Source organism: Tinamus guttatus, unplaced genomic scaffold (assembly GCF_059628265.1).
Source record: "Tinamus guttatus ecotype Peru unplaced genomic scaffold, ASM5962826v1 Tinamus_guttatus_pri_ptg000366l, whole genome shotgun sequence".
In the NCBI taxonomy this organism is placed as follows: Eukaryota; Metazoa; Chordata; class Aves; order Tinamiformes; family Tinamidae; genus Tinamus; species Tinamus guttatus.
The window spans coordinates 658,838-677,815 of record NW_028288900.1 but is presented as its reverse complement, the minus strand read 5'-3'; positions in this window follow the sequence as shown (position 1 = coordinate 677,815).

Sequence of the window (18,978 nt, the reverse complement as noted above, 5' to 3'; positions counted from 1 at the left end):
AACAGTTCCATTTTGTTTAAAGCAAACAAACAAAAAATTCTAACCCAGTTACTCAACAGCTCAGGGGAGTGCCAAATAGTTTTGAAAAATAAAAAGTCATTTTAGGCTGGAGCAAAAGGGCCTACCTATATATTATTTTCTTCTGTGGTTATTCTGCGGGCCTGTCTGATGTCCCGCATGTCTGCATGTGGAACGGTGGCTGCTCAACAAAGACTCACCACGGCAAAAGCAGCGTGAGTCAGGGCAGAGTCAGACTCTGAGTGACGTGGGCACTTCTCCTTACAACCGCAGAGCCCCATGCTGGTGCTTAGCCTGGAAATCGTCTTCAAACCTGAGATTCTGTTTAATAACCGTCATTGTTGCTTTGATAAGCTTTTGAAGTCTGCTCAAATATTGCTCTTTTGAAATCTATGACGTAGCTCTTGAGAATGACAGTTCCCTTATGAGCCTTAGCCTTTCCGGGATGTTACTCTGAGATGTTACCTAAAAGAGTAACTGAAGAGAGCTGAGAAGAACCTTTAAGATAGTGTTACTGCAAAAGTGACCTGTTAAAATGTTGGGTGCAAAATGGAAATAAGTGCTTGATAAACCCGAGTATGGACACACTCTATGGACCAGATCCTTTTCACCCTAAAAATCAAAACAAGAACAGTTGTTTCCTTTGCTATCTAGAGAGGGTCTAAATTCATAATATTTGCTCAGGGTTTAGATCTGACCCCAATACTGGGGGACCCAGTTTGGGCTGGCATCCCAGTTTGATCCCCTGTGGCAAGAAGCATAAGGCAAGCACTTTCCAACAGAATTCAAACTTTCCTGAGAGAGGAAACGTATCCAGTGCTCAATTTCACATCTGATTTTTGTGAAATGGAGGCAGCTTAAATTCCAGATATTTTCACATATTTTAAGCACTTCAGGGCATACACCTAACAAAACTCTAGTTTTGCACTATGCACCATCCCTCACAACCTCTCCTGCTCCAAATCCACATCAACAAACTTTTTAAAAAGCAGCTTAGCAATTTTCACAAACTATTGTTAGTTCTGCTCTGACTACTGTTTGGCCAATCTCACCTCCCATTGAACCTCTGAGAGTGCAGCATGACAATTTGCTCAAAAGCCAGCATGACCCTAATATGCATCTTATCCAAAGACATTTGTAAAGACTCGAAGGAGAATTCTCAGAAGGTGACACTTGATATATCTTGTGATAAAGTTTATCACCTTAGCTAGCTCCTCTTCAAATTTTGTGATCTCAAAGGTAACATCTTTGGAGAGAGACTTCTGAAAGGTGAAGATGGATGTCAAGAAGATACTTCCCTTTTGACTCAAGCACTCTTCAGCAGATGTGTGGTCAAAGAAGCAGAATTTCAGTCCCTCTTCTGGACCATTCGCTTAGCTCTTCTAGATCTCTCAAGGAGGCAAGCTAAAAAGGTTGCACATGGAAGAAGATATGAAAGCAGACATTTCCTCATTCAGATACCTCGATATTTTATGATTTAGAATGTATTTTAAACTGTTACAAAATAGAAGTGATTTTTCTGCAAGTGCCTCTGTGGTAAAATAATTTGCAGGACTATGTATGCCAATAACTAACCCAGAAAAATCACTGACTTTGACTCACTAGATTAACCATCTCAAATACAATAGCTAATATTTTTATCCAGAAAAGGTTGACTCTTTTTTAGGGAAAAATAGTTTTTATAACTTTTCTTTGGTAGTTTAATTCACTTTTTTGGAAGTTTAATTCATTTTTTCTTCACCTTTTATCAAGCAAGAACTCTGGTGACAATTTCTTCCCAGCGGGAACTCTAATCTGATGATGTGCTCTCATAACGGAAAGGGAAGACATACCACAAAACACTGGTAATGTTAAAAAAAAAAATTTTTCCTACTAATTTGAACTATGTTGATATATGCAATTTGTAAGAATTTCATAGTCTAAATAACCCAAATAAAAGGCATTTTTGTGGTATTTCTTTTGGAAGAAGCTCAACAACAAATAATGTAGCAATATTTCTAGCTGAAATAGTGCAAGGAGGCATTTTTACTTGGGATGGTAGAAATAACACAACTAAATTCTTTGGCCTAAAAGGCCTTTTTGGCATTCTTTCTGTTGAAAAGCAGTAGGTGGGAACATTTTTAAAGGGGGGTATGGGAATTTCTCAGAGTCAGCCATCGGGGCATAATTGTCAGTAAAAAATAAATGGGTTAAAACTTGGTCTTACAGACTGCTCTACCAGCCAATTTATTAACCTCGATACAGGCCACATCTTCCTCTCTCCAAGGAACTGGGTTACGATTAAATGAGGTATCTATATGCTCAAGTATTTCCCATAAGTTACACTCAAAGTAGATATCAAAACATTCAAAGAGCCACTATCAACATCGCAAGAACACTTACAAAATTTTCCAGAAACCAGCCACAACAATGTATAAAACACATACAGAAATATTTAGACCCATTAAAACATTTGCAGTGGCATGTTTTATATGAATTACTCTACCTTGAGATTGCATGTGCGACAGTACTGAAGCAGTACCATTTTATGTGCAACTGAATATTACATGTGAGAGCACAGATGCTCTTCTGAAAATCTGACTGCTATTGTCAGACCTGTTACATCTCACTTATTACAACGAATTAGTTTATCTTGCGTTTTCTGTGAAAAAAATGTACTTTTATTCCACACCCTGCTGCGTCTCCCATATTTTTGTGACCTCTAGCGTTTCCTTTACATTGTTACAATGCCTTCATGATGTCTCATGTGCATAGAGAAGACATGCTGGCCCTTACAGACACCTAGAGATTTTCCAGGTATATGTGAGAAACTCTGATTCATCTAAAGTGGGTTTATGTGTTCCTGCGCCTTCTCCTCTCTAAGCCTCAGTTATATGGGCAATTTCTGGGGCTGCAGCCAGTTGTACCTTGGCAGCCTTTTCCAGAGGGTTGTTGCAGGCAAGGTGCAAGTCCCCTTCATAGCTCAAACCACCCTATGAGCAGATCTGGTTTCTTGGGGCAAACTGAAGTGAACCACAATTATGTGTGTGTTAGTTCCCCCTTCTGTACTGCATGTAGCAGAAACTAATTACTGTTAATGGGTACTGAAAGAAGCAGTGATGCTGGAAGACAGAAATCTAGACTGGTCTAAATAAATAAAGCTTGTTGTGTGAAAAAAGGCTAATCTGTTTGCAACCTATCTTGATGGGAATATTCAGAAGTCTATTTCATACAATTTTATCCAAACAAATGTATTTAAAGTAGCACTTACAAGTTGACAAGTTTCCAGAGGAATCAATACCATTATAGAATCAGATTTTTTTCTTTTCACTGTTTAACTCAAAACCAATCATTTTTGCTTTAAGAATTAGATGTTCTTTGCTTTGCTTGAGGAAACACCTTAAATACTTAATCTCTTTATTTGAAGAGATTACATGGTATTTTGTATCACTGGCTTCACGACCTGAGGGCTGCATTTCTTCTTGCTAGATCTCTCTTACAAGCTTCATCTTGGTTACACTGGGGTTAATGGTAAAGCTTCCATTGACTGAAATGAGGAAAGATCAGGCTTTGAGCCAGAAAGGCATGTATATGCAGTTCCTCTCTCTGTTTCTGGTGCAGTAACTGTGGCTTAGAATTTTATTTCTATTTTTCAGTTAGAAATGTCTAAAGCGTTGTTTGGGGTGACTCCTCTTTCTTTTTTTTCCCCACAAGCATAATTGATAAGTATTATTTACTAACACTTACGATATATTTAGTGTTCATCTGTAAAATATAGAGAAAATAGTGTAAGTCTTTCAGATAGTGAAAGCTTTGGTTAAACACTAGTGAAAAGCTTCCTGCCAGAAACTCCTGGGAAGGAGGGACTGAAATGAATAAAATTTAGTCATTTGTCACGAAAGAGAAAGCAGAAAACCTCCAAGACAAGGCTGTTCTAGGAAAAAGAGGGAAAGGGGAGAAAGGACAAAAGGATGGCTTGGGAATTACATAGGTTTGGGGATCAGAAAACATGAAGAAATTAATGTGGAAGTGTGTGTACTGAGGTGCGGCTCTGCAGAGTTTCCAGGGTTTTTAATAAGAAGCTCAGCATAACTTGGGAATTTACCAGAATCTGCTGGAGGTGTTTGAAAAGGGAAGTGGCAAGGGGTTGATTTGTATGAGAGTAAATTGGATTTAGCAGCATTATGTATACACCAGAGGGAAGCATGATGAGATGCAGAGGTCAAAATGGCAGAGGTTGTAGTAGCTGAGGCTAAAGATTACCAAGACACATGTAGTGCAATTGTGGTTAAAATAAAACAAATTAATTTTATAGAATTTTCAGAAATATGGAGAAGCAATATGTTTCTAAACCATCTGATTAAAAGGGCAGAAGTAAGGAAGAAAGGGCTTCCCTACCTGGGCATAGTGTGGAAAACAAAGACAAATTAACAAATGGGTGAACTCAAAACACACTGAATTTGTCTGTGAAAGTACTCATTAGCAATAGAGTTGCTTAAGCTTTAAGCATAAATTTAAACAGATTTCAAAGGGGGAAGAAATATTCCTTAGCCATAGCTATGAAATGAAAATGTCCCTAGTCTGGTGGGGAGGTTCTTCATGTCAGAGGAGAGATCACATCTCTTCTTCAGGTAAGTAAGTGAGATAAAAAAGTGTTTCCAGAATCTTGACCAAGTGCTGTAGCCAGGGGTACTTAAATTATTAGGTAATCACTGCTCTCTCTTCACAAGCTGTGCTTAATCCCTCCTGTGAATCTAACCTCTTACGTCCAAATTCCCTTTTCCTTTCCTTAAGCATGCTTGAAATATTAATCAAATGTCTTTTGTCTGATTAGATATTGCATTTCTTTGGTCTATCAGAAATCAAAAAGAATTTTCACTTCTGGTTTGACCAAAAATTCTTTTTTTCCACCTTTATTGTGAGAGAACAACAAAAATTCAGCCCTCCAGAGAAGTGAGGCGGGTAAGAAAGAGGTAGCATGAGAGCCTTCCCCAGCATAAGTGTCCGCATGCCCTTTCCCCCGGCAAGAGATCTGGTTTGTTTTATAAAAGTGGCACAAATAGCCCTGAGATTTCAGCTTAGTGCTCTGCGATGCATGAGACAAATCTGCTGACAGCACTGATTAAAGCAGATTCCCTATCTGAGCCGAAAAGTAACCAAGGGATTAAAAATGTTAACACCAGATCTCCTAGAATGGATAAGCTATAAAATTCTTCCGTTTGCTCAAGTAGCAAGCACATGTATGCAGCTCCTTTCAGGTCTACAGAGAGTATTGGCAAGGAGCAGAACTTCTCCCTTTAAGAAGAGGATATCTCCAAGTTCCTTAAAATCTCTAAAGCCAGAAAATAGTTTTTAACACATGCACTACATTTAGTCTGTGCTAAATTCCAAAAGCAAGAAACTGTATATAAATGCCTTTCTGATGACTTTGGATCATCTGGTCTGAACAATATCACTACTGAAGATCTGCTAAATGATTATATTGTAGCATAAACAGTATGGGGACTACTCTAGCACATCGACCAGGGAAAGCTAAGACACACAATCCATGTGACTGAGAACAATTGCTTTCCTTGGAGGTGATTGATGCAAACTCCAAGTCAGAGTGAATAAGAATGATGAGTCTTTGCTATAATAGTTAAACTGAAAAAAAAAAATGTAGAAGATAGATTTTATAAGGAACAGTGGCAACTCTTTATTCCCAAGTCAGCCTGCATATGTCACATTATCTCGATACTATGTCAATAACCATATCAACTCATTTTTTTTTGCATGCAGCATTTCAGCTCAAATTTCTTAAAGAGCCAGTAACACTTGCAAGCACAGAGAGTGCCTAATGGCATTTCTCTGACTCAAGGAAGTTGGTAAAAAAGAGGCTGTGCAGTGATGGCTTTGTGTTCAGATTTAGACAAATTTTCAAGTAATATCCAAAACCTAGCTGTAAAGTACAAACATGAAGGCATTTAGGTTGAAGCTCAAACTTAACTTATGCTACCACTTAGTTTGACCTATACGAAATTCCAAGCTGCTCATTCTTTAAAGACTACAGTGCATGAGAACAGGAAAACCTTCCAGCTTTGGAAAATTTGAAAAACTCAGTTACAGAATGCTTTATCTGTAATTAAGCCAAATAATAAATGTCATTAGAATATATCTTTTTGTACCTTAATTTTCAGTTCAAACTCTGAGTGACTGAGTCATAACAAATTGAATGTTCTATGAAATTCCTATTATCTGCCGCATGTTCTTCTTCCAACAAGCTGTCTATGAAAAAGGCCAGGTTTCTTGAAATTATTCATAAGACATATAAAAAATAATGTTATCCTTTAGCTTACACATATTTTTTTTTCTGCTACTCAAAAGGAAAAAAGATAAAAATAGGATGGATAAAGATATGAGTTTTTCTTGCCACTGAGGGATCTCACTGTAACTCAGATACCAGTTACTAGATAACTCTTCTGAGTCACTCCATGCCGATAGTGATTTACTTCTGTAGCCTGTCTGCTCAGAAAATAGGAGAACAGTATAACGTGCAAACACAGCCTCAGCTTAACCTATAAAGATGAGAAAATTACTTCATTCCTTCCCTGGTTTCAGCCCATCGTTCCCAAACTGACAATCTAGTGATCTAAAGGAGTTGATAAGGCTGTAATGGGATATGCTGGGGATATTTGCAACTGTGACTATCAGAGACTGTATATTAAACCATAGAAGTCTTCTCAGCAGTAGATCTGCATCTATCACCATTGGTCCTTGTCAGGAAGGAAAATAATTGGTATATGTATAGCTCATCACTATATTAATTTAGATCGTGGCATACATGGCTAAAAAAACATTTAGTAGTAATTACCTAACTTTTAGTACTCAATTGCTAAGATATAATATTGAAAAATCAATTAACCTCAAATGAATATTAAATAAGATACCTTATTTGGAAGGTTTTCTCACTCCATTTAACTCAATTTTCCTCCAACTTGAACAAGCAGAAACACTCAAATGAAGCTCCCTTTGGAAAATGAGATATTGTGCAGGCTGTATTTGATGAAACTGGAGCTCAGGGCAGAACAGAGTTTCTGTTTAGTCTTCATCACAGGAAAACTAGTTTCTCTGTTACTATCTGCCTCTCTGTGATATTTACAATTATGTATGGGTTTTGCATAATCATATACTAATCCAGAATCTGGTCACATCAACAACAAAGCAATTTTAATATATGCAGTGAGCTAAAGTAAACAAGTTAGCCATTTTTTTCATAGTAAAAAGGATATTTGAACCCCAAAATGACAGGTTCCAAATAAAGAATGAACTATGACATGACATCTGTTAATTTAAAAATAAGAGCTTTTGTACTGAAAAAAAAAAAGTGACTGTCAAATCTGTCCCCAAATTGCTTTGACCAGTTTAACAAATTTTTAGCTTAATGTATTTCTTCCCTTGCACACAGGCACCAAAAGCCTTTGTTTTCTTTCCCTAAATTCCTGTGCTTGTGATGTGCTCTTGACAGCTGCTAGGGAAAGTAGAAAGCAGCAGAATTACACTATTAGATTCTCTCTGGGGTTTTGCTCCTATTTTCATTTCATTTTGTTAATTCATGGCAGTTTTAATAATGTGCTGAAATGAGCCCTGTCAAAATAATTTTGGACACCTGGAAACACAAGCCCTAAACTAACTTCCATCGGTGATTTTTGGACTATATATTTTTGGAAAACAATTTTCATGAGGTAGTAGAGGCAGCAATTCATCATGTGACTCTTTTATGCCACCATGCAAAGAGCTATAGTGATTGGCATTTAGGAATTTCATTCAAAGTAAGAATTCTCTACAACTTTCTCCATACTGAGAATTTAGAAGACAGAAAAATTGTTCAAGCTCTGAGCCCATAAAGAAGCTAGCACAGGATAACTACTTTTCTTTGGAAATAATTCTGTAAAAGAAAGTTATTTGACATTTTGCTGTAAGGTATGGGGCCAGGATATTATTCAATGTAACTCCATTAATATGTTTTACAATCTTATTTATAAGCACACATCTAAGTCTATCTTCTATCCACCACTGAAACTGACAATATTTGAAAAGCCGATTTTCCAATTACTGCATTTCCACAGGAAATAGAAATGTAATTTAGGTCTCTGAAGAATTCTTGGCAAATACTCAGAAGATAACTGTTCTAAAACAAAATAGTAACAAACAGCAAGATGTACAAATATGTATATAATAAGTGTATGCATATACACAAACATATATCTATAGCCTATATACAGCGATAAAAAATGCATATTACATATATTTATGTAAAAGTTAATATAAAGAAAGAATCATTACTTACGTAATCTGTACATTTAAAAAATTGTATATACAAACTCTTTTTTTAGGTAAGGCCTTTAAGCAGACTTAGCTGGAGAGAAGAACATAATATTTTGTGCTGTGTTTGAGACAGTGTTTGAAGACAGCTGGGGGGATGTTTGGGTACCAATTTTAAACTTACTTAGTTTTCAGATATGCCAGGGTGCATTATGGGGAGCACGGGAAGTCAAAGTGTGTGTCAAATTAGCAAAAAACTATTTCCAATACTTTGTTCTGTTACACCATAATCTACAAAATGTGGTGCTTATGAAATAAGTATACCCCAGTTATAAATCAAAATAAAAGGTGGTGATGAAAAATCAGATTCTACTTTATTCAGCCATTAAGACTTGCTCCCTTCTGATGCACAGAAGAAAGAGAATCATAGCAATAATTTCTAGCTCTTACATGGAATGGCCCTTAGAGCAGGTCTTGAGTGCTAGGGTTTCCCCTGTTTCCTTGGCTTTGGTAGGAGAGATCACATACACACTGGTGAGTGCATATATGATGGTAGGCTAACGTGTTTTTTGACAGTTTCTTTAGAAAGATAAGTCTTCTCTAAGGATAAACTCAGATCAGTGGTAATTAGGCCTATTTCTGACACTGCCTAAAACAAACTTGCACATCCACTGATGTCATTATTCTTTTTTTGTTTTTCTGTCTTGGGGAGATTTTGGCATCTGAAAGGTTCCAAGTTTGTTGGTGGAGACCTCCAGCATATTGGAAGGAAAGTGAACTCCTTCTGTCAAGCTTCTTGTGTTATCCAGTTTCTTACTTTAAGGCCACATAGTGCTTACTTGAAATCAGTGTTTTTTCTGCCCATTTTATGTGGTTCATGTCTTCTTTCATTTGTTGTTATAGAAATTGTTCTTATGAATAGTATGAAAGTTTACCAATTTAAAAGCCATGTGTTTGGAAAGGCTGTCTAGTGTTCCAAAACCAATTGTTTCTTCATACTACATGCCTCCAGAAGAACAAGAAGGTAGGTATGGATGTATTTAAAAAAGAGCTAATACCAACTAATTTTCTGCCACATGTGGGGGCTGTGCCCCATTAAGCTATTTAGAATTGACCTTGTGAGTAGTGTGCTTGGCTTTTTTTACTTGCAAAGATTTATCTCCATGCTTGTTCTCAGGGTTTTGTGGAGCTGTCTGTCTAGAGTTTCCACATTATAAATGGCTCTTGTTTTGGTAAAGTTTGAATTATTTTCATTAGCTGGTCACCTGGGGCCTGACCAGAGTCAGGCTAAAAACTTCAGACAAGCACTACAGCTTTTGCAATCAGTCTCCGTCTCTCTCTCCTGTCATCCCCAAGGAAATGAAAGGCAGAAACGTTTACGCTTCAGGTTAATGTTTTAAAAGTGTTTGAGGCAGGAAGTAAATGGACGTATTCATAAGTTCCTTGAGGATGTTTTGTTTCAGTCACAGAGGTTGAAGCTTTCCTGAATAAAGGCCAGCCAGCATGAACTGCCCAGTGGCAGGACCTGTCCTAGGGACATGGCCACCTCAGAGAGCTGCGTAGAGGCAGGGGAGTTGTCTTTCAGGGCCTCTCTTTCAGACCATATTTAGTTTTGACAAAGACTTTGCTATTTAAGTCTTGTATGAGACTTGTATAGTTCTCCTATTAAAGACAATACAAACTTACATTAGGCTAGGAAACACTGGAAATGTCTAGAGACATAAAAATTGCCTTACAGATCTGAAAAGAAAGAGATGGAAGCAGCTTATTTCATTTGAACTAAGGATGAGCTATGTGATTACTTTGCTTGTAGAAAAGAGGATCCTTCTGTATGGTGCTTACTTTTGACTATCAAATTACATGCCTAATTTTTCTCCCTATCATTTCTCATGAGAAAAAATATTTCTTCTTTTCAGATTTTAGATAGTGTGCAAGCTCTGAGCATAAGTCAGTGATCACAGGAAGGTAATGGAAATTTTGAAATAGATTCGTAGTGAAAAGATAGATGATGTAGCCTTTCAAGGCATTGAAATAAACTGACTGGTATTGCATTTTAATATTTAGGAGCATTTATTATAATGACCTGAGAACAGATGGTATTAAATCATCTTTCCTTTAGTAATCCAGAAGTCAAGGTCTGTGCTTTAGGAAGAAACACTGAAATATAGATGCCTTAAAGTGTTTATTGGTATTCTATTCTCCAGTATTAGACCATTAGGCCAGGTTTGTGATAAGAAACATACTTCGTTTTTAACAGCATCCACAGTTTAGTATCTTCATCTCACTTTTTTTCTGTTGTTCTAACCATGTGTTTTTCTTGTAGATTCTAATTCTGTAAGACATTTTGGTATATCTTATTAAGTGAAGTAATAGCCAATAAAGCAAGCTCAAAACAAAGCTGTGATCATTTATTTTTGCTACATCTACTTTCAATAGTGATGAATCCTCTCAAATTCCATGACATGCCTTAATTAAAATTAGATTTGAATTAAAATTTCTGCAGATAAACATGTACCAACATCATTACAATGAGTAGTGAAGTGGTTCATGATTGTTTTCTTATTTTGTGTCCTGTGTGTGCCAAAGCCTAGTACAGAAGAAAGTAAGGGGTACATATTGCAGGAGGAGCCCATATGAGGGAGCCCTGTAGCTTTCTCAGAACCCATTTTGTGATCACTCCCCTTGGAAGAATTTTCTTTTTTACATGTTCACCCTTGCAATATTTTGTGAGTTGACCTCTGATGTCTAAGTCTGGTTCTGCTTTGTATCGTTTGTCTTATTGTGCATTGCTTTCCCTGTCTGCTCCTGTGTTTTGGCTGGTTGTTTTCCCTGATCATTTTGCACTAAGGCATCTATAGTATTGTTTTGGCCTTTAGGGCAAGGGCAATATGAAGAGCTGAATATCTGAAATACTGTGAAAATATAACCTTCAGTGGTCACACTTTACTTTCAAAAGATAGTGGTTACTAGTATTAAAAATCTCATTAACACACACGGTTTCTGGTCATAAATGTGTAGTTTCAAAGGGAAGAACTTGTATCTCTAGAAGATAATGGGGTTTCAGGTTTTAAATTCCCTTCTTGTGACATGTGCTTTCCTTCTAAACTGTTAAACACCTCAGTGGCCTCCAGCAGTGCTGGGAACATGTTGCTCTTTTTCCGCACAGAAGCACGTCAACATAGAACTGATGCTTTCTCTGGTTGCAGGGCTTTCTGTGCCTCCCCAAACAAAAGGACTGCTGAACTGCTGTGGCCATGGAAATATTTATTTCCTTTGTTATTGAAATACATGTAATTTAAAAAATGAAAAATTCACCTTTCATGATGGAATGATGAATTTACAGATGGTTTCCAGATGTGTAGAACTTGGATCCATACTGCAGAAAACAAACAAACAAACAAGCCAGTTCATCTGTAATTATGACTAGCCAAAAAAAGTAAAGTCTAAGTTATGATGTTTTTCATTTTCAAGAATGATGAAAAGTCTTTCGGCTTCTATCAACTCTTTGTGAAAAGGCGTTGCTTTAAGTGCTCATGGCTATGATCATGTCTGATGGAGGAAATTTGTTTCATGTGGAACACTTCAACAGTTGCTAGTAAATCCGGATGTTCATTAGGGAGAGCTGCCAGTTTCTCTGTCTTCAGAGAACCACAATTCTGATGTTTCTGGTAGGAAGGTAGGGCAGAATCTAGCCAAGGACATTGATAGCCTTAACTCCAAAAACACTCTACCTCAGTCAGTTAAAACAAAGTCCTGAGCAATGGTTGGCTTGCAACCTCCTCTTCCCTCAGAAGACCAAACGCATCATCATCTACTACAATATGTGGAATCCATCCAATCTGCTCTAGCACATGGCTCCACTGTCCTGCCTGCATGCTTCCAACTCCGACCTCCCAGTTTGTATGGTAATGTGTAGTGGTTGAGCTTGCCCAGCCAGCTGGCTGGGGTGAATCAACAAACTGGAATTGACAAAACATTTTTTCTGACATATTTAGAATGCTTCATTGAGGATAAATCCCTGGAGATTCAACATCTGATTCTTCAGACTGTCCTAGGAGAATAAAATAAAGGAGAAAGCAACATTAAGTCATGCATATTCCAATTAAAAACAAACAAGATAGGTCAGATTCCATCCTCGATTGCAGCCACACTGATGTCTCTGCGGTTACGCGAGAGTAAGTGAGGACAGAATTTGACCTGGTGCCTTAAAAAAGGAATAATATAATGAGAGACAAGCACAAACTTGACTCTGAAGTTGCAACATGTTTCATCTTAGGAAGCTTGAGAGAGAAAAAGATCTTATATTGAGAGGTATTTAATTCCACATAGATGAAGCAAGTTAAAAAAAATAAGAATTTGCAAAAATTGAATTTTGGCTGGCAGAGTGAAGTGAATTTTTGTCATCTGACAGCTATGCATACTGTATGGCAAATGATTAAATAAACAGATCACTGCTCAAGTGAGTTGCTTTTAATTTGAGAAGCCAAAGCCACTAGAGCAATTTCTACCCACGGAAAGAAAATCACTTGGTCGCATAGTGATCACACAGAAGGTCTTCGGCATCAGCAGTGCTTGCCTGTGAGAAAACTTTACTGAGGAACAGCTCTGTATCCTCCATAACTTTTCAATGCAGACATGTAGTTAACTGAAGGCAAGCAGACCTCTGCCAGCTACAGGTGGGGTCTGCACTGAGGAAACATCAAGATAAGTGATGTCAGTGCATATTCTTGTCTCTCCATCTTTCATCTTTCTTTCTGGAAGCTATAACAGAAGCCGGAGTTGAAAGGTCTCACCTCCTGTGCCCATAAGAGCTATTTTATAATCCTTTCATACAAATTTAGGCCCAGATAGGCATGGAAAACATATGTGCTGACACCAGGAAGTTGGAAACTACTAAACAACAAGAAAGCTTCCATGTTCCTCAGTGTCACATATGACCTGAGTGAGCCCATTCCAAAGCTCCTGTGTAGTCTTTTGCCTTGTGTACTGTACACTTGTGTAGTCTCATTCCCATAGTTAGCCTGACACTGCACCCACTCATGAGATAGTCCATCATTTTCACCAGAGCTCATGATAGATCTGAAATGGCAGCCTGCATGACTTTATAAAAGGCTGTGATTTAGTGCATGTCCGCACATGTAGTGTCTTTGGAGTTCTGTGTAGTATCATCCTATCTGCTTAATCTCACAATCCAAGGGTTAGGATTTTTTTGTTTTGTTTTGTACTTTCTAAGCGCCTGCTCTGTCATCTGTGTACCACATTGCACTCCATATTCATCAAAGATATTTAGCACTTGACAGGGTGAGTGCTCTAGGACTCTAAGATTTCTATCAAAACTCTAGCCTTTCTTAAAGTGAGATCTTGCAGTTGCCTCATGCATGAAAAATACATGGATTTCTCAGAGTCTACAAGAACAGAAGACAACCTTTCTTTTTATTCTTCTTCCTCTTTTTATAAGCTTGGTGCCTTTCATCCTTACTGACAACCACCTTCAAAATTGTACATGAATGAAGAGAGAAGCAGATGCAGTCTATAGCAAATGAGAAAAAAAAAAAACATCTGGAATGAAATTCCTCTAAAATTCTCTGCATATGAGGAGAAGAGAATTCAACATTTTTGCACGAAGGGAAAGGAAGTTGTATGTTTGGACTTCGAATATTTGCTTTGGTTTCAGTGTGACTCTGTGCACCCTTAGCCCTTGGCATATTTTCATCATCACCAGAATATACAGTTTCAGAAAGAAATTAAAACTTTTGCTCCGCATCTTTTTACCTTTGCCATTGAACAGTATCTGATATGAGGGTCTCTGTACTCTGTACTCTGAATGGTGGCGCGGTAGGAGATAATGTCAACGGCAAAGTACTTACCATTAAATAGAAGCAAGAAAGGATGAGGCACAGAAGAAAAGGGAGGGCTCAGAGTCATGGAGCAAGAAACTGAACATGTTTCCCCTATTTTCTGATCCAGTACTTTACATCCTATTTACACATTGCTATTCCAACAGGAGCAAAGATGATATAAGAGCTTGCCAGAACAGAGGTGAACTTCCAATTGACTTGAGCTCCTTTAAGGTGCTGTCTTGAAAGGAGACATAATATAGTTGGCCTTTAGTTTTTTTTCTCATCTGATGTTTCCCACTGAGAAGCAGCTACCTCATCAGCCATCAGAGAGAAACATAAACTGCAGAGGCGCTGCAGCCAAATATACCATGACTCTGGGAACAGCCAGCAATGCTCTGACTTTTGTTTTGCCAGTCCAAAATGCTTAGAGTCAAAATCTGACTTTTTATCAGTATTGCTATATAAATAACATATGGATTTTAAACAGTGGAGTTAACTCACACATACAAGAAATTGGAGGAATAGCGGATAATTAACTATCTTTGGATTGTTGCATGAGGGGGGATGGGGAGCTCCAAAAGTCTCTCAAAACCTGTTCTTCATGGTGTCTTCTGCATTTCTGGTCCCTTGGCCAATTCTTCATGAAAGAGACCGTGTAAGTAAAGTTTGTGCTTTTATGCTAGCTTTGCACTGAAAAGATTATTATTATTTAACTTGGTTAAAATAACCTTACTAATTGTTTGAAGTCTCCAATTTTGTCTTAAGTAAATGCATGATGTACTTTTTTTTTTTTTAAAAAAAAAGCATCCCATTCATTTCTGTGAAACACCTGCAGCACAGACACAGTCTGTGGGGATGTGGTTACCTCCTCTCTTGTATCTCACTTATCCTCTTAGCTGGGGAATAAACCTACTGCCATCCCAATAGGCACAAGCAAACTTAGCTGTTCTTCTCTCTCACCCACTGTGCAGATATACATGAGAACAAGAACAGTAGAATCAAGACCAAGAGTACCCTGCTTGTTCATAAGGAAAGAAAAGAGGCAGAAAATAGCACTTGTATTTAAATCAAAATAAATCTTGCAGGTTTGATGTCAAGACAAGCAGACCTAGTGGTATCTTTTAAAAGTACAGGAAAAGAGGAACAGCCAAACTTGTTCCCTATGACTTGTTCCCTATGACAGCTTTTTTTTTTTTTTTTATGATCCTGAAAGCCGATGTAATCTCTCTGCATGCCAGTCTTGAGTGCCAAATTCAGCCACAAATTATGGGATAGATAATTTGAGAATTACTGTTCAATAGCCAAGTATCAACAATCTGTCAAGTAAATGTCAAGAAAACTTCCAGGAGCGGCATGTAGGCTTCTCATACTAGCTAAAGGCACGTGTATTTTCCTCATTAGTAGGCTTCTCACTGCTCCTTTAATCTTTATTTTTTTTCTACAAGGGTGCACTGAATTTGTAAGAGTCCATGCAGTTTACACAACCCTACAAGTGTTTCTTGGATCCTGAAAACTCTGTGATAATGCTTAAAATATAATTCCTCAAAACTCTTATTGCCTTCACATCTGCAGAACCTGTTGAAACTGGCTTACAACCTGTCTGAGTACTTTTCCTCAAAACAAGCATCTTGAGCTGTTCATCAGAAAAAGTAAACAAACAAACAAGCAAACAAAAGCCTTAAAATCTCACCCTGTGCTCTGCCATCAAGAACAGAGATAAAAACGGTGTATAAAATTCCTAATTTGTTTATTTGTTGTATGTAGCACCGAGGAATGGCAAAAAAAGATGTAACTTTCTTCTTTGGCAGTATTAAAAATGTTAGAGGAAAAACTTTTCTTAAAGATCCCTATTTTTCCGTGAATCTTGGTAGAAATGCGCCTTTGGATTAAAAGATATTAGGAACAAGAGGGGAAGCAGATAGACAGCATGATCATAATCTGATCATTTCACGGGAAACTAGGCTAAAAAGGATCACTAAAAATTGCTAAGGTCATCAATGCAGCTTTATTGCCTTTGCTTGCCCATGGACCAAAGCCTAAATAATCTTTAAGCAAACATTTTCCATCTGCCCGTTCCCGACTTGTCTTCCTGCCAATATTGAATTTTCATCAGAACTTATGAAGAGATGAGACCCTTCTTAATGGCAGCTCGGTCACTGAAGAAAGCTTGTTTTGCTAATGCAGATATGGGTTTCCCAGTGTGGCTTTTGTCTGTAGCATCCATTGCTCTCTTGGACGTGGTGACAAAGGCTAACAAGCTTCCTCTTGCTGTTGAGGGGAGAGCCCCAGCTGATAAAGAGGATTGCATGCTAGGAATGGAATGAGTTTTAAGTAATCTGGGCAATGACAGGCCTAGGGCTCTGCAACTTGCAAGCAGCATGGACACTTGCTGACCTTGCTTTCTTTGCCTCATTTCACCTGATAAATGAGTGCTGTGCACAGGGAGTTAGGTTATCCCCGCCCACGGTTGGGCCATTCCAGCCAAGCGATAATTGAGTAAGCGAGAGGATTTGCTCAGAGATCTTCCGCAGCGTTGCAGTTGCAGAGGGAAACCGCTTCCTCAGTCTGGCCGAGCTCTGAAAGACGAGTCAAACAGCAATCAGTCCAGGCAGAGACAGGACAACCAGAAGTGAGAGGAAAAATTCCACATCTGAAAATGAGCTGGCCAGATGCCAGCTCATCTGAGAATTTGATGGACCCAACAGACGGCTTCAGCCTCAGCAGACTTGGCCGAGCACGTAGTCAGAGCCAACACAGTGCGAGCGCGTGTGGATAGCGCTCCCATTTCTTCATCTAGGAGACAGCTGTCAGGAATAGGGAGGCTTGCTGAAGCTTCTGCGCGAGTGCTGTGCAGATGGCCAGCACATGTATGATGTGCTGGGTGCACGCAGCTTGCTGGGCATTCGCTGATGAGCTCTGTCTGACATGTGCAGGCAGGCCTGTATGCTTTGCTGCATCAGGAAGCAGAAAGGAGCAGAGAAGAAGAGAGAGCCCAAAACTCTCCCACACTCCTCTAGATTAATGGTGTGCTATAACTATATCCACTTGCTAAGGATAGACCTAAAGAATAGGTTTCAGAACTTGCGTACATTTTCATATAAGTCTAATCACTTGTAGGCTTTTCTTTACCTATAAACTGCCTCTAGAAAAGACTTTTGAAACTGTGCTAAGGGTGCACTGATGCTGCCACACTGGAGAGTTCCTGATGGGAATTTGAGTGCTAGCCCACCAATTGCCCACATGGGCAGTGTGATGGATCACACTTGTGCTTTATGCTACCGTGAGTGAAGAGATTTGCTCTATCTCCACTCACAATCCTTGGGCACATGGGTGTAAATGGGGCATTTCTGATGGGTCACCTGGGTGCTGCAGCAGCTACACCACTACTGCACAGGACCCAGGGGCATGGAGCCTGGCAAAGAGCTGTGGCTCAGTGCCTACACACTACCCAGGCCAAAATCCTCAGGTTCTTTTTTTTTTTTTCCTGTGAAGTTTTAAGCTGCAATTCTTTTTGTTTTCTGGAAATATTAGACTCTCTTACATTCTGCTGTATTCATCTGGGAAAGGTAACTTTAGTTCTTTCTTTACCAAATTCAGGGTGATGTGGAGGTAAATCTTCTATTTCAAATCAAGAAGGACCACGCAGGATCCCAGAAGAAACAGCTCACGTTTCACTACAGTAATGGACATTTCAGTGTGAAATTAGAATACATGTTAAACCTTGAAAGTTGCCATTAAATGGAATTGTCATCATCTAGTCAGCTTTTGTTTCAAGCCCCTTGACTCCTAGAGAAGTCAATAAGAAATGAAGGTGCTGAACTATTACAGGATTCAGCCTGTAAGAGTGCAGACATGTTCAGTGTAGGCTGCTGATTATGGCTATTCTTCATGACAGTCATTCATTATATTCAAATATAACTTAAACATATGCAGAAAACTTTGGAAAGACTAATCCTTGGAGAAATGGGCTCCAGACCAAATCTTTACATGATAATCCTTTAGAATAATCTATTGTTTATTTCAGAGCATGAGAACATGTGAGTGTCTACTGGGCTCTCATCTTTTAGACAAAGAGATGAAATTTAACATTTATGAAAATTAGTGCAAGTAATTCAATGCTAAAACAATAATAAGCTACACTCTTATAGAGCTAATGAAAATGCATGAGGAAAAATAACTTTTCCAGACATAGGTTTTACTTGCACCTATTTATGCAAGCAAGTAATTTGACACACATTTATGCAAGTAGCCAATTTTTAATCATTTGATAAATCCAAAAAATCAGTAGCTCTATTCACAAGGCAGAACTAATTTGCATGCATAATATTATGTGCATATTTGCAGACAACAGGGATAATTCTATGCTTATGCTAGCCTGTATTACTTAAGCATACCTGTGGCTTGAAAACTTCTCCAGAATCATTTGACATTTCTGAATATACTGCCTTCTTTCTGGTAAACATTGCCATCACAAATTTAGATTCATAAAGAGAATGGTAGTTATAAGACAGGAAAACAACTACAGGTCTTGAACTGTCTATAGTTCCAGTGGCTGTTCATATTAAAAATGCCAGATAAGTATCATGTTATGTGCTAATCATGATGTATGGCAAAATAATTAATTTTCTGGTTTATTAATGTTAATAAAATTTGGTTGATTGATGAAAGAAAATGAATAAATGAATAGCATAGCGATCATGCAGCTTTCTGCACTGGTGCTATGTTGGAACAGGTTGGGCAGTGGAGACAACATGTGTTGGCACAAATCCTGCCTTCAGGCCCGTGTTGTTTTAATTATCCCTTCCATGAACTACAATGAGGAACTCATGTGGTGGCCTTT